We start from the raw sequence: 14,468 nt of genomic DNA, 5'->3' as shown, positions 1-14,468 counted from the left end.
CTCTCTGCCCCTGTTGCAGTGGCTTCTTCGTGCATTGCATTCCTCTTCTCCCTGGGTATCCTCTTCATCATTGGACTAGTCTCCACCTGCATAACGCAACCCCCTCGCTACCCCTTGCCCGCGCGATACCTCCGGATGGCGCTAATAACGTGGCCACGCGTGGTTGAAGGATAAAAAAAGATAAAGAGGTGAATTTTTTTTTTTTTCGCGAGCGAGGGAAAATGGGAACGTATAATTGCCACCCCCAGTTCTTCTAATTTTCTTTTTAGGGGATGTTTTTAAGGGGCTCTTTTGTTTTGGTCTTGTGCACAGCGTTTTAGAGCTTTTTATGACTGCAAATGTTAATTAGGGGATTCGCGATTTTATTCGGAGGAAAGGGGGAGGGGTTGTTCAGCGGAAAATTGAGAAATCATTAATGTTCAGTGGACTCGTCTTTTCCTGTCTGATATTTAATTCTTTAAATAATAATAATTGTTATTATTACATCATTTATTTTTTAAATTGCTAAATCGTTCGAATTTAATCTATCGCAATCTATATGACGTCAAGGCAGAAATAATTTCCGCCATGTTTTTTCAATTCCCTCATTTTCCATTTCATCGTTGAAACTCTGATGTATTTTCAAAGCAGAAAAAAAACTTTTGATATTGAATATAAAAAACACGAGGCAGCGATATCGGTTATCTCTTGACACGGTCAACGACGCATTATTATTTTTATATCACAATATATTTTATTTTATTTTTTATTGAAGAAAGAAAAGAGATTACGAGAATGTGCCCTATCAGCGATATATAGGACAGGAGAGACGTCCGTCGTATAGCAGTCGTTCCGGACAGGGCGTTTTCCTTAGTGGGGTGGGGGGAGTGGGTGGCTTTGGAGAAGTTGGTTTAATAAAAATGTCAAATATAAAGTAGCCGGCGGGGACGGACGTTTAGGAAATAAATGAATGTAAAGGAGACGGCTGAGGGAGCGAGAGAGAGAGCGAGTGAGCAAGGGAGGAGAAGAAATGGGGGTTGTATAAGGGAATATGGCATCGATATAATGTTACGACTTCTGTGGGGTCAGTCGGGTCATTTCGAATGCAGTTCCTGCACGCATATATTATTTATTATGTCGTTGGGGGGAGGGGGGGAGAGGTTTACGAATGATTTCTTTACTGCCCGAACATATTTGACTATTTCCCTTGCTCCGCCCAGGGGAAACAATTTGTCAAATTATTTTTCTTTATTATTTTTTTATGAGGGTTCACTCATCGGCATCATTGCACTTGTCTCAAATGAAGGAAAAGTTAATAGATCACTAATATGAGTAATAAATTAAAAAAATATGCCATGAAGAAGGAATTAATGGATAAATAGTAAAAAAAATCTTCTTATGAAACCCCTATCCACCACTTGATCTCAAATTTCTAATTAATCCAGCTACAGGAAATAAAGAAAATTCACAATTTTCAACGTACGAAATTTTAATAATGATTTGCAGACTGACGAGGCACAGTTGCGCCTAGAGACCAGTGTCATTATACTATGAACCTGAGTGGCTGCTAATTAGTCATTAGCGGAGGAAAAAGACACCTCGAACGACGAGTCTGTGTTAGAGTATGTACAAGTGCCACTGGGGCGTGAGCGGGGTGGGGTTGGGAGGGGGTTGAAAGGGGGGGATGACTGGTAGGGGTAGAGAAGAGAGACCAGTGTGGAGCGTTTCTCTGCTATAACGTTGCGAGAAAACGGTCCCCAGGAAGCCCGAGCACAAGCTTGTGCAAACAGAGTGTGTAGCTTCAACCGTCGGGCGTCTAATTGGACCCCAGCGACGTAAGTTCGACTAATTGAGACCACCGGATGGCTCTGGTTTAATTTTCGTGGCGTTTCGACGATATCAAAGACATGGGAATGTCTCTGGGAGAAAAAAAAAATTTTTTTCTCTCCTGAAATGGAGAAAAAAAAGAACTTGCTTGGAATATAATTTTTTTCACATTTGACTACAGTTAACGAAGGACTTGGGAGGGTGGCACTTGTGTGCGTGGGGGAGGTAGAGGACTGTGTCTCCTGCCCTCTTACCGTACGCCAGGAAGCTTGTTAGGCATCGCTCCCCGTGTGCCTTCGCATCTTCTAATTGGCGATATAATGATCCTGAAGGATAAAATCCAAGGGTGGGGATGGCGAGAGGGAGGGAGGGAGGTTAGATGAGGGTGGATGAAGAGGACTGGGGCAAGCCTGGTGCCCTAGCTTACCTTGTTGAGGGCTGAAATTAAAATTTGGATCTTTTTTTTTTCCCTGAGATTTTTTTATAAGGATCTTACTCTTGTCCCAACCCCCGGCTCGTTATGAGCGTTCCAATTTATGTACTCTCGAGGGGACGGAGGAATTCAAGTTTTTGTTTTATTAGTATTTTCTCATTTCCAGAGATTTCTACTGAGTTTGATTAATTTAGGTTTTTAATGGATTGTGGGGATATGCAGCGAATATTTTATACGTGATTTATAATCAAATTTAGGAAAATTATTTTTAAATGAAAGATGTGGGCAAAACTTTCTATTCCTTGAATTTTTATCTTCACTGAGGATTTTTAAATAGCTTATTAATTATAGGTGACGAGTATTAGTTGAATAATGCATTGGGATACTGGAAGCATTGTTAACAATGAATAATTTTGAGGGAATTTGAAATGATTAGAATTTTTCTTAATTGGAGATTTAGCCACTTCCCCTTTTTGTTTTTGCACCCCACGATATTGGATTTTTCTGGTGTGATTTCTTGGTAAAAGTGGCAGAGAATGGTGGGGAGGGGTGAGGGGAGGGGGAGTTGGTCTTCAACTACCCCCTGTGCTCTTATTCCGTGAGCCAGAGCTACTTCATCTGGGATCCAATTAACGATAGTCGAGCCAAACTCCCGAGCTTCCGGGCCAGTTAAAAATTAGCTCTTGGACGTGTATCACGAGAATGGTGCGATGGTATGGGGGTGAGGGTGAAAAAGAGAGGGGTTTGAGACTCAGTGTCCAGTGGTGGGGGGGGGCTGTAGATCTGGTGGAATGGCTACACCATCGAGATTCAAGTCAATCCTGGCAAGTGGAATGGAGAGAAACTACCCTTTCTCCCTTCCTCCCCCATTTCTCCCCATTCAGGGGGTGTAGAGCCAAGGTGGGGATGACGGAATTCAATTTAAACTTATTTTTGTTCTTACAATATCTGAAATGGTGAATCTAAATACGGGAATAAAATATAAAATTGGTTCTGCCACCCAGCTTCTTTTCTCCACTCTTTTCTTTCACTCCCACTGTCGACATTTATTCCTTTTCTTTTTCTTTTTTTTTTCTACTACTCCCGATGAAACGGAACTGAATGGCGGTTGTATGGCGATGGGAGGGAGAGGGTTCAACGAGATTGAAATGGAGATCTGTTGCTGATAAAAAAATTAAACAGTGGCTCTCGTTTTTTTCATTATCAAATCATTCGTATTTAATGAAGCGTGAGACCGGGGTGTAGAGAGAGGAAGAAGGTACATTTGGAAAATTGTGTTTATTTTTTTGAAGATTAACATCGAGCTGTTCTACCGCTGCAGACGGAAAAATTCATCGCTTCTCTTTGATGATGGGGTGAGGAGAGAGGGATGTAAATTGAATGGATTATATTTTTTTTAGTACGAGGAATATTTGTTCAATAAATGCGGAAGAATTCTCAGTCTCACCGGAGTCGATTTCTCGCGTATCCCAATAGCCAAACGAATTGATTAATTAACGATTCGTTTTTTAATTGAAGAAAATGTATCATGTTCAGTGCAAAGGGAAAAATACATATGGATAAAGAATGTTTCCTTAATAAATCAAGAAGACTTTTCTAAACCCAAAGTCAATTTTTCATGTGTATCTCTTTCAAATACAAGACAATATTCATAAATCACTGTTATGCGCTTAGAATAAGCGGGCAGTTGGTGCTTTTTTTTTCCTCGGGTAAAAGAGGCGAATGAAGATGGTAAGAGGGTAAAGAATGAGAACGAAAAAGATGTGATGGTCAGTTTCTCGAATAAGGATCCTGAAAGTTTCGAAGCGAAGTATACGACGTGGAGGGGGTGGGGGATAAAGGAAAAAAAAAGGGAAACGTTTCCGCGGGAGAAGGGCGGGGCCTTGAGATTCTATTAAGATCTCAGTAAGTCTTGTTACACAGAGACGGCAATGCCGCAAATCTCGCAATAAAACAGCCACCGGTGGTATCCGTTTCAGAAAAAAGAAAAAAAATGAACGAATTTGAACAAACGATTCCAGGGAACTCTTTCGATAGTTGTAGCTTTCTTATTGAATAAAACAATTAAAAGTAACTTCAGAAAATTCAAAAATTCGCCTCAAATGAGTGGAGTCCTTTCATTAAACAAAATGACTAGCGGTTGCGGTAATAAAATAAAACTAACGCAATTATATTTTTTCATAAATATAATTTAAATCAAATACTTCATGAAATTACCCTAAAATCACTGAAATCATCAAGCAAAATTGATACAAATAACTTTGTCAACAGTTATATTTACCATTGTCCAAAAAAAGTAGATGCATAAAATCAGAATAAAAATATTCAAAAATAAATTAAAATGAACAGAACCTCTTCAAATGAAATTAAAAATTATTTCTCTTAATCACACCGAAATTTAATTGGTATTTTAGTTTTAATCCAAAGTTAATAACAGAGAAAAAAAAGAAAACAAGAAAATAATTGAAAGGCGAAAAGGAGCAATTTATCCGGCAGTACCTTTTCTCCGCTGGTTTGCCGAGAGGGAGAGAACGGGGTGGAAAGTGGGTTTGAGATTGTATAGCGCCGGAAGAATTGTCGGGGCTCGGGTGAAAGAGGAAGCGAGAGAGAGAGAGACTGACAGGGGGTAAAATCAATCAAAACATTAATTGAAAGAGCCGAGAAGACAATGGTCTAGCAATGCTCTTCTCGGTCTCTTCATTCCTCCCCTGGATCCACTCCCTGTGCTCTATACTCGTGGCCTGCGCGAGCGGAGCAGGTCTTGATAATCGAAAGATATCCGGACGAAGGGCCGCCACTCGAGCCCAATATAGCCCGACCATCACCAGTAAAGAAAACGTCATTTTGTTACAATTTCCGTCACTTTACCAAGAAATTTCGACGTTTCTTCAACCACGAGTTTGAATTTTATTCATTAAATTTTCGAAATTTTTACTTGCATAGTTTTTCAACATAAAAAAGGTCTTACCGTTGTTGTAGTTCAAGTAAATACAGTAATAAATTGGGATAATGTGGTCGATACCCCATGGTAATTACTCCTGCTGAATAAAAAATTCCCAAGGAAGAAAAATTTCAATTGATCTCTCGTTTTTTGGAGTCGTCTTTTGATGTACAATGAGACACATTCCGGGGTTGTTTTTGGCACCCTTTGAGGGCCTCACACACTCAGTTGAACATGGCACTGCCACCTGGCGGACTGCCCAAGGACCCACTGAGAAGTTTCAATCGCCGTAAAAGCAATGGACGGCCTCACTTTCGAGTGGCTCGACCGAGTTAAACTCAGGGCAGGGGGACAGCTCGAGCGATGGTCAGCCGGTGAGATATCGTTGAAATGAAGGGGGGGAAGAGATGCTGGGTGTGTTCTGTGTTAGGAGTGTGGTGGTTCGCGTGCCCGACTTAAGAGGATTATATTTGATATTTCGATCGGGCAAAGTGGCTTTTTATTGGCCGTCCAGAGGTCTGAAATTATCGTTGGCATTACGGGAATTGTTTTCAATCCACTTCTATTATATTTCAGGTAAAAAATTTATTTTTACCAGCAATTTTAAAAATTGATACCTCTATCCACGACAGGGTGAAAACTATTCGGTTAATTTATGAAATTTATTCTCATCCAATTATTTTCTTACTCAAAATGTCTGACAAAAAACTCAAAAGTGAGAATAAAATTACGCGATAAATCCTAACGTACGATGAAACCAGAAAGAAAGCTCGGAGCATCGTCAGCGTCATACTTCTGCTTTTAGAACAGCCTGGCTAATTAGTCCGACCAATTTGTCGACAGACAAATAAACTCTTCTCCCGATTTATATTCGAGTCTCTCCCCCCACTTTTTTTTCTGTACCGTAATACATGTAAAACAGACAAAGACGACAGATCCATCTATATCTTAACCCCCTTCTCGAACTTCAAACGAAATAATTCAGGCATTCTCTTTAGCTACGGGCTCGGTTAACGAGCCCCCCCCCCTCCCGCCCTCTGCCGAACCACCGAATCTCCTCACTGAAACTAGTACCAATTATCGAAATCCAAACGGACGGATACGACCGTTCACCCCCTCCCGAAGTCCCTCGAACCTTCTCATCTCCACTTGTGGAGCAAACCTTCCCTCAACACACATCCGGGAATTCACTCACAGCGAAAAGTACGGGGAGACGAGGGCTCGGTTCATTATATCGAGGAAAAGGGGGAGGGGTATTCGACGTCGATCACTCGACAATGGTACTTCGCTAATTTCCAACTGGAATTGCACTCCTCGGCGAAATCATTAATTAAAGCCCTTCTATTGCAAGTTTCCAGGTTTTTTAATCCCCTGAAAAATCGGTTTCGCTCGCTTTATGATTTTCACTGGTTAATTGAGTCGTCACAACTCTTTCAGAAGTTTTTTTTTTGTTTATCGAGAGAGCAATATTTATTAAAATTGAAGTTGATGATTTTAATTAGAATGGAATCGAACGAAGTTGGGGCATTTTTTTTTGAGATCGAACATTTGTTTTTTTGGGATAGTTGAGGTGGATTTTTTGGAATATATTTTGAGACGGTACACGAGGGGGTATTTTGTGCTTTTTTTCACGTGCGAGCGTGAGAATTTTTCTCAGAAATTTCTCTCCGGGGATCTGAAAGGTTCTCGGGTCGATTTGTGGGGTTTCACGTGAACTTTTACTACTTTTGAATTGCAGAATATATTTTTCGCAACAATTTGAAGAATAGTATTTTATTCGTAACAGGAAGAGAGTTATTCTGGTCATCTGGGGCTTTAATTTCCATTCATGGAGTCCAAAATTTTACCACACATTTCAAAATTCTCTGTACAGCGAAAAGGTCGCTTCATTACAACAAGGGGAAAGCTGGGAGAAGTATTCGGCGTTGATTGCTCGACAATGGTACTTCGCTAATTTCCAACTGGAACTGCACTTCTCACCGAAATAATTAATGAAAGCCCTCCCGTTGCAAGTTTCCAGGTTTTTTAATCTCCTGAAAAATCGGTTTCACTCGCTTTATGATTTTCAGGGGTTAATTGAGTCGTCACAACTCTTTCAGGAGTTTTTGTCGATTAAGGGAGGAAAATTTGGGAGGTTGAAGTTGATGATTTTCATTAGAGTCGACTCCAGGGAAGTTGGGGAATTGTTTCCTGTCAACTTCAATTGTCTTTCAAGTTAAAAATTGACATTCGACTCTAATCGAAAAATGTGATATCCCAATGATCCCAAAAAACACGTTCGTTAAATCATCAGTTAATAATAAAAAATTTTCCAAGAAATACAAAATTAGCTCTCGAAGTTCTAAAATTTCAAAAAAATCGTCTTGACAAATTTCTATCATCAAATGAAATGAAAATAAAATCTCTCACTCACAGCGATATTCTCTCAACCCCCAAAAAAGCTCATTCTCCAACACCCAAAACTTCCTCGCATTCTCAACGAAAATAAACAAAAAAAATATCGTTGAGTGTCACATGGTCGCCGGGTCCCGCGCATCAAGTGACGGTACGTGTCGCGACACCGGATTACTTGGCGCGACTTTCAGGGAATCCGTATCGCTGACATCGAGGGCTCACACACATATACACAACCACAAAGCTCGACCAAGTATTAGTTTGAAAATAGTGGTAGATTGAAGTGACAGCCATACAACAGAGTGAGATCGAGTCTTAAATGCCCCCAGAGTCGGTAATTCGAGCAACCCCGAGAGTCTCCCGAGTTAATACACTCCTCTACCTTTTACCGTTTTCCCTCCTCCCTTTCCAGCCCCCTCCGCCGAGCTTTTGCCGCTTCTTGACTTCAACGAACCCCTTAATTAAATCCGACGCTGCGAAATCCGATCGAAACTCGAGTCAAGTCCAATCAACAGTTCCTAACGCTAATCAAAGGATTTCGGGGTATTTCATATTGTTTATTCAATCAACTTCATTATTAATCAGTGGCAAAGGCTATTCCCCTAATTTTATCCATCAGTTAATTTAAACGATCGTAATTCACGCCATGAATCATCCACGATAAATAATCACAACTGATTGTAAATTCTCCGCCATCGTAAACAATTAAAAACGGATTGTTTCATTTTGTTTATGCCAATGTGCTGACGGCTTTACGATGCCGGATATTTGTTTATGAATTTATGTTCACGTTTGTTTGATTTACCTGGCAAGTTGGAGCCATGTGCGGACTTCCTGGCGTTGGGAGCAATCTTGAAGTATTCTTTCTTCCCTTCAATGGTTAATTATTAACGTTATCACTCGCTCAATTTATTCACTATATCTTCTCAATTGTCATAACACAAAACAACATAAAACAAAACAACAAATTCGTCTTTTTTCTCTCCAAATTGCGCGAATTTCCTCGACTCAAGTTCAGGATTTTTATTCTTCTCGATTGTTACTGTTTTAATCAATTTGTTTATTTGCGGTTGTCAAATGTACGGATATCAACAGTCACGTCAACAGTTGACGGAGGGGTAAACAGTTGTGAGAGACGAGAGATGGAGAGAACCTCACGTCTCGACGGCCGGCTGTAAACTGTCGCGTGCGACGTTCCGCGGCACGCCACTAACGCCAATGAATCTCCCCCCCGTCTCCCTCCCGCCGCTCACTCGCCCACTCAATGAGGCAACTGCTACCCCTACAACCCCTGACACCCCCACCACCGACGAAATATTCCCACCATCGGGATTGCATCCCCACCAGAAGTCTCAGCCACTCTCCGCGGGACAATTTCATCCCTCGATTGGGGCTTTATGTGCGTGTACGCGTGGCTCTATCTGCCTGGATGAATGTCAATTTTTATGGGGGTTTTAGTATTTCAGTGAGTGGAATTGGATTTTAATGGAATTCAACGATGAATTATTACGAGGTTTCACGCGCTTTTATTGCGCTGAGGATCTTTTTTTTTTCAAGTCTACCCAACTAATGAAACGAAGCAGAACAAGAAAATTGGTATTTTATTTTTGAAGAAGTCTAAATGATAATTTCATTGATCCAGTTGAATTTTTTTTTGAGTTCATCCCTTAATCGGGAAGGTATCTGGGTGCGCGTGGTTCTGGGTGGATGGATGACAATTTTTACGGGGGTTTTATTAGTTCAGAGAGTGAAATTGCGTTTTAATGGAATTGAAGGGGAATTATTACGCGGTTTCACACGGTTTTATTGCAGTAACGATTTTTTAAGTAGTAAGAACGGAGAATTGGTCCGTCCATTTGACCCAAAAATCGTAAATTGAGGTAGAAAAATGTTATAGTGCAAGTGAAGGACTTTTAAAAAATAATGCAGTTTCACTGGAAAAACTTCTAGGGCATTAATTCCCCTTTTTTCTTAATTACTATCATTATATTATATTATACTAATATCATTATTATTTATAATGTGATATTTACAGTCAATATTTTCTCCAATTTCCAGTTATATTCCTAAAACGAATGAATATTAATTTTTATGAAGCTTTTAGTATTCCGGAGAGCGGAATTGGATTTTAATAGAATTCAACGGTGATTTATTACAACCGAATATCACCCAGTGCATTGGAAATGTTGTACAGTAGTACAAAAATTGAGACATTGAACATCAAATAAATATTAATAATAATTAAAAATTTCCAATTGACAATGATTATGTTACAACGAATCGTATGGCAACACTATCGATGTTATAACCATGAATCGAATTCCGGAATAATTTGAATTTATTTTCCACCCCTATTCCCGCCCCTCGCCCGCTGAATCCCACCGCAGGCTCCACCACCCCTCCGCCATCCCTAACACAGGGATGTTCTCCCCACTATCGGCGAATTTTCCCCACCAGTCATCCCCTATGATTCCCCTCTAGCCACACCTCCCATTACAAAAATTACACCGGCCGTTGATTTAGTGTTGCGCAGCAGTTCTACTCGCAGTTGAAGGGGAATGACGGGATGAAGTGGTGGAGGGTATGAGGGGGATGAAGGGAGAGGGGGGGCAACATTGAAGATCACGAGGGGAATGGGAAACTAAGTAATGAAAGGGTTGCCGGTACGAGAGAATCACGGAATCATTCGCCAGATTAAATTAGAAAAGCTACGAGTTTTTTTTTATTCACCTGGGGTGCGACTTAATGCATTAAATTTTCTTGCAATTAGAATTTCAAGATTATTCGTGCAAAGATCATTTAATGATATGTACAATTTCCCTATTTCAAGCAATTATTCAACTAATTTATGCCATGAATTAACAAATTTATAAAATATTCATTAATATTTTTATCTTTAAACCCTCACAAATTATTATTGTGATTAAATTAGTATTCACCGTATCAAGTTCGTAGAAATTGAAGTGTAAATCGGATTCAATAATTACGATAGTAATTAATTAATATAATTAATTAAAGAATTGCATAGAAGTTAGTTGTGAGAATTTCTCATAATGTGATTTGTAAGTAATATCGGACTAAATACAGCTCCAGTACTTCAGCTAATTAACACCATCAAAAAAAAAACCAGAAAGATAAAACCCTCGTAAATTCGCGTTAACAATAAGAATCACGAAATCATTAGCGAGATTAAACAGGATAGATTACGACCTCTCTTTTCCCCCCAATGCCATTGAAACAAGCCATACCCATCTCCACCCATTCGACACACATTTTATTTCCTCCGCGAACCACTCAGAAACATCACTGAAACATCGCAAAATGGATTAGACTCCATCGATGGCCCTTTTTAATTACCCCAGAGTGGTTCTGATTAATTGAAAGAGAGTAAGCGTCGAAAAAAAAAAGCCCCGCACAAACGAAAGAAGAATAATGGGAGAAATCCAGCCGCCGAAGGTGCGCCAAATCTCGATAATTTGTTAATTGAATTAATTGGAGGAGTGGAGGGATATGAGAAAATATCGGAGTGAAAATAATAAAGTTGGAATGAATTGCTGCGAAGTGAGTGCTCGAAATTATGTACGATAAATTCGACGGACTCTCTGGGTTGTGCGGATGGGGAACAGGGGATGACAAGGGGTGGGGGAGGAGTTTGAGGGAGATGAGGAGGTGGAGGGTGGAAGTACTAATCACTTCTTGGGACTTTAATGGAGGTTTTCTGTACGCCGTCTACTTTGTCCTCGACTTATACTACTCCGGGGTGACTCCACTCACTCTTGGATTCAACGAAGATGCGGAAGTGGAGGAGAAAGGACATTCTGAGTGCTTTTGGAGAAAAGACGTTTCAACGGCTGCTATTTTTTGTTTTATTTCTCCTGAGATCGGTTTGTTGAGGATACAGGGATTTAATTTTTGGGGGAATATTCCGGTATAGTTTTGAGATTTTTTATGCCATTTTAATTCAGATGCTGAAAAAAATTAATGAGTTGGATTTTTAATTGATACAATTTTTTTATTGTCCAATTAGTTATCAAGTAAATGAGGAAATTCAACCCGTTATTTCACATAAAAATAAAAACTCGGTACTTTCATTAATTTTAACAAATTGAATACCAAAAGTAGAAATTTAAATAGATTATATTTTAAAAATTTATTACGGATTTAAGGGCAGCGTGGTGTACTGTCCATTATTCAAGTAATTTTTTCGACGGGATTAAAAGGCAATAATCGTAATTGGCGGATAAAAAGAAGAGAAGCGAATGTATTATCAATGCAAAATCCTCGATTACACGTAATAACGAGAGAGGGAAAAAAACCCGAGAGAGAAAAAATAATATCAGTGATGTGGAGGGGGTGCGGATCGAGCGACCCAACAGGTTGTCGATTCCCTCGTCTTTTCGAGACAGCTGAGTACCAGGGTCAATGAGAAAATAGACCCTACCAAAATTCATCCCCTCGGTGGTGAAGTAAAAACGACGAGAGAAAGACGAAAATTCGATTTCATTGGCAAATCTTGAATTTAATTCCCTACGTTTTACTATTGGCAAATGTCAAATATATTATTCCCTCTCGCTGAAAAAATCATTACTTGACAATAAAAAAATTTAAATTCCTCTCCAATCAAAATAATTCTCCACCTGCTTCACTTCACCAAATAATTCCAAAATTTCCGAGATCAATTAACGCGGGAAATTCAAATAAAACCCCATCTCACCACACATTATCCAACGTCTCTCTCTCTCTCTCTCTGCGCCCGAAACAGGAGAAAAAAATCAGGGAAAAACTTTTTAAAAACCTCCGAAACTCCCCGAAAGAGCAATAACGAAGGAACATGCGTCCCGTATTTGTGATATTTGAGTCTCAACTCGGACAATCCCGGATATTGATATCCTGGGAGGTTCTCCATCACCGGCCAGGAGAGAGAGAGACACCAAATCCCTGAAAGAGGACGAGAAGAGTACGTGGACCTTCGTTTTGGTAGTCTCCGGACATCGCCGGGGTGTGGGGAAAGGATTCAAGTCCAAGTCAAAGTGCTGGTGATGTCTCTTTTCCACTCGTTGGAAAGGCAAAGGAGTGGGGGAGCAGCCAACTCGTTCCTCCACTCATGGGCCATCCCTGGGATTTATTATGCATGGGACTGATGTATCGGACATCAGACGTTGGACGAGGGGGGGGGGATGGAAAACCCGAGGGGACAGAGGTACTCTCGAGAGTGGACTGGGAAAGGATGACGGCTGGGGACAAAGAGGGAAATGGAACTAGGGGTTGTAGTGGGGTAAGGGCGGGGGGGGAGGAGGAGGAGGAAATACTTCAAGACTTTTATTCCTCTCTCTATCTGCTTCTTCTCATCTTCTTCCATCCCCACCGCCCGCATCTACGAGATCATAGAGTGTATTGCTTTCTTTTGGCCAAACGAGACTCACTCGTAAATCGCTTTTCTGTGTATTCCCCTCCCCCCCCCTCCTCCCATACTCCCTCCGTTTTCGATATTTTTTTTTTGTGAGTTCGATCGACGTCGAGACTTATCATCTCGCGATGGATTGTCCCGCAGTATGAGGGGTTGTAATTTTACAGGGGGTTTCCATTCCAATTTTTATTTGTGGTATTAAGTAAATCGAAATTCCAGAGTATTTCAACTGGAAAATAATTCTAAATAAACTATTGAAGTAATAAATGATTAATTGTGAATTTGCGAGGGTTGAGATTGTTAAGGAGGAACTCCTTCTGAAAATTATATTATTTTTTATTGTTTTTCTCTCATTGGGGTAGGGGCCATTGATGCACTGATTTTTTTTCTGACCATTTATCAATAAAAAATAACGAGCGGAGTATAACATCGATATACCCTCTCAGTGTAGAGACACGACTACTAAGAGCTTTTTCTGGAGAAGCAGGGAGCTCCATTAGGCGACTCGGCTGTCTCCTGAGTCCATTACAAGATGAGCCAGCAGTCTCTCCCCCTTTTTCTCATTCTCCCAGCCTTCACCCCCCTCGCGACTTTTTTTTCCAACGTGGATTTTCTCGCCCAATGGATCAGGGACAATTTGCCAGGACGTCAGGGCTGCGAATGTTTATGTGAAATCATTTAAATTGACTCTTTCCATTATTCTACTCCCAAAAATAATTCCTTGAATTAACATATTTTCCACCAAATTAAAAATTCATGTTGACTAATGTTTACAACTCCCCTGATCCACCGATATAAATTCAAATGTCGAGTGATCATTATCGCTGATGTAAAAAAAACTTGGAATTAATTTGGTCAGACGTAAACCGGAAAAAGGGGGAAGACGGGGAAAGAAGAGCGCTTGCTTTGAAAAAGGGGGAAATGGAATCGACGCGTCAGAAAGAATTCACCCCCGGGTAAAGACCTGATGTCCGTCTGAATGGCCGTCGGAAGTGAATTCAGAGTGCCCATGGCCTCTGTGTCACTGTACACACACGCCAGATACCCCTCAGGTATTTTTTTTTCTCTCCTCTTCCCTTGCAATTTTTTTTTCCTCCCCTCCCACCGAATGCCACTCCGAGGGTATGAGAGAAGAGAGGAAAGGCTACTCCTGGGATACTTAGACTAAAAGCAGTTACGTTATACCTCTTCTCGTTGATTTATTCACTCGGTGAATTTTTCATTCCAACCACCTGGCATGCTTAATCTTTTTTCATTCGACTCGATTCGATTTTTCATCGGGAATTGAGCTAATTCTGTATTTGGAGATTTTCGATTTGAAATTCATGAGACCTGGGACGAGCAAAAGGGTTAATTTTGCAAGTGGGTCAATACGTAACTATAGATTATGTGATGAAAAATAAAAAATTTCGACGGAAGATGAAATCAAAGTGGCGAACGGTAATTTTAGAATTTTCCAATTAAATTTTCAATGTTTTAATGGTCAC

At 40.3% G+C, this 14,468-nt stretch overlaps 2 protein-coding genes across 11 annotated transcripts in view; one reads left to right on the top strand and one right to left on the bottom strand.

Annotated features, from left to right (window-relative positions):
- The window catches only part of LOC135167494 (uncharacterized), a 162,867-nt gene that overhangs the window by 99,300 nt on the left and 49,099 nt on the right, over window positions 1-14,468 (top strand). The window contains exon 1 of one of the 7 annotated variants that reach the window (XM_064130753.1): window positions 5,604-5,756. The exons of the other annotated variants lie outside the window; for them this stretch is intronic. The gene's annotated coding sequence lies outside the window, so the exon portion shown is untranslated. Of the gene's footprint in view, window positions 1-5,603; window positions 5,757-14,468 lie in introns of those variants that run through there. 7 annotated transcript variants of the gene reach the window in all.
- LOC135167489 (LIM domain only protein 3-like) overlaps window positions 1-14,468 on the bottom strand; it is a 62,480-nt gene that overhangs the window by 8,367 nt on the left and 39,645 nt on the right. The window contains exon 1 of one of the 4 annotated variants that reach the window (XM_064130737.1): window positions 8,380-8,759. The exons of the other annotated variants lie outside the window; for them this stretch is intronic. The gene's annotated coding sequence lies outside the window, so the exon portion shown is untranslated. Of the gene's footprint in view, window positions 1-8,379; window positions 8,760-14,468 lie in introns of those variants that run through there. 4 annotated transcript variants of the gene reach the window in all.

This window comes from Diachasmimorpha longicaudata, chromosome 11 (assembly GCF_034640455.1).
Source record: "Diachasmimorpha longicaudata isolate KC_UGA_2023 chromosome 11, iyDiaLong2, whole genome shotgun sequence".
Classification (NCBI taxonomy): Eukaryota; Metazoa; Arthropoda; class Insecta; order Hymenoptera; family Braconidae; genus Diachasmimorpha; species Diachasmimorpha longicaudata.
This window is presented reverse-complemented; position numbering and strand designations above follow the sequence as displayed.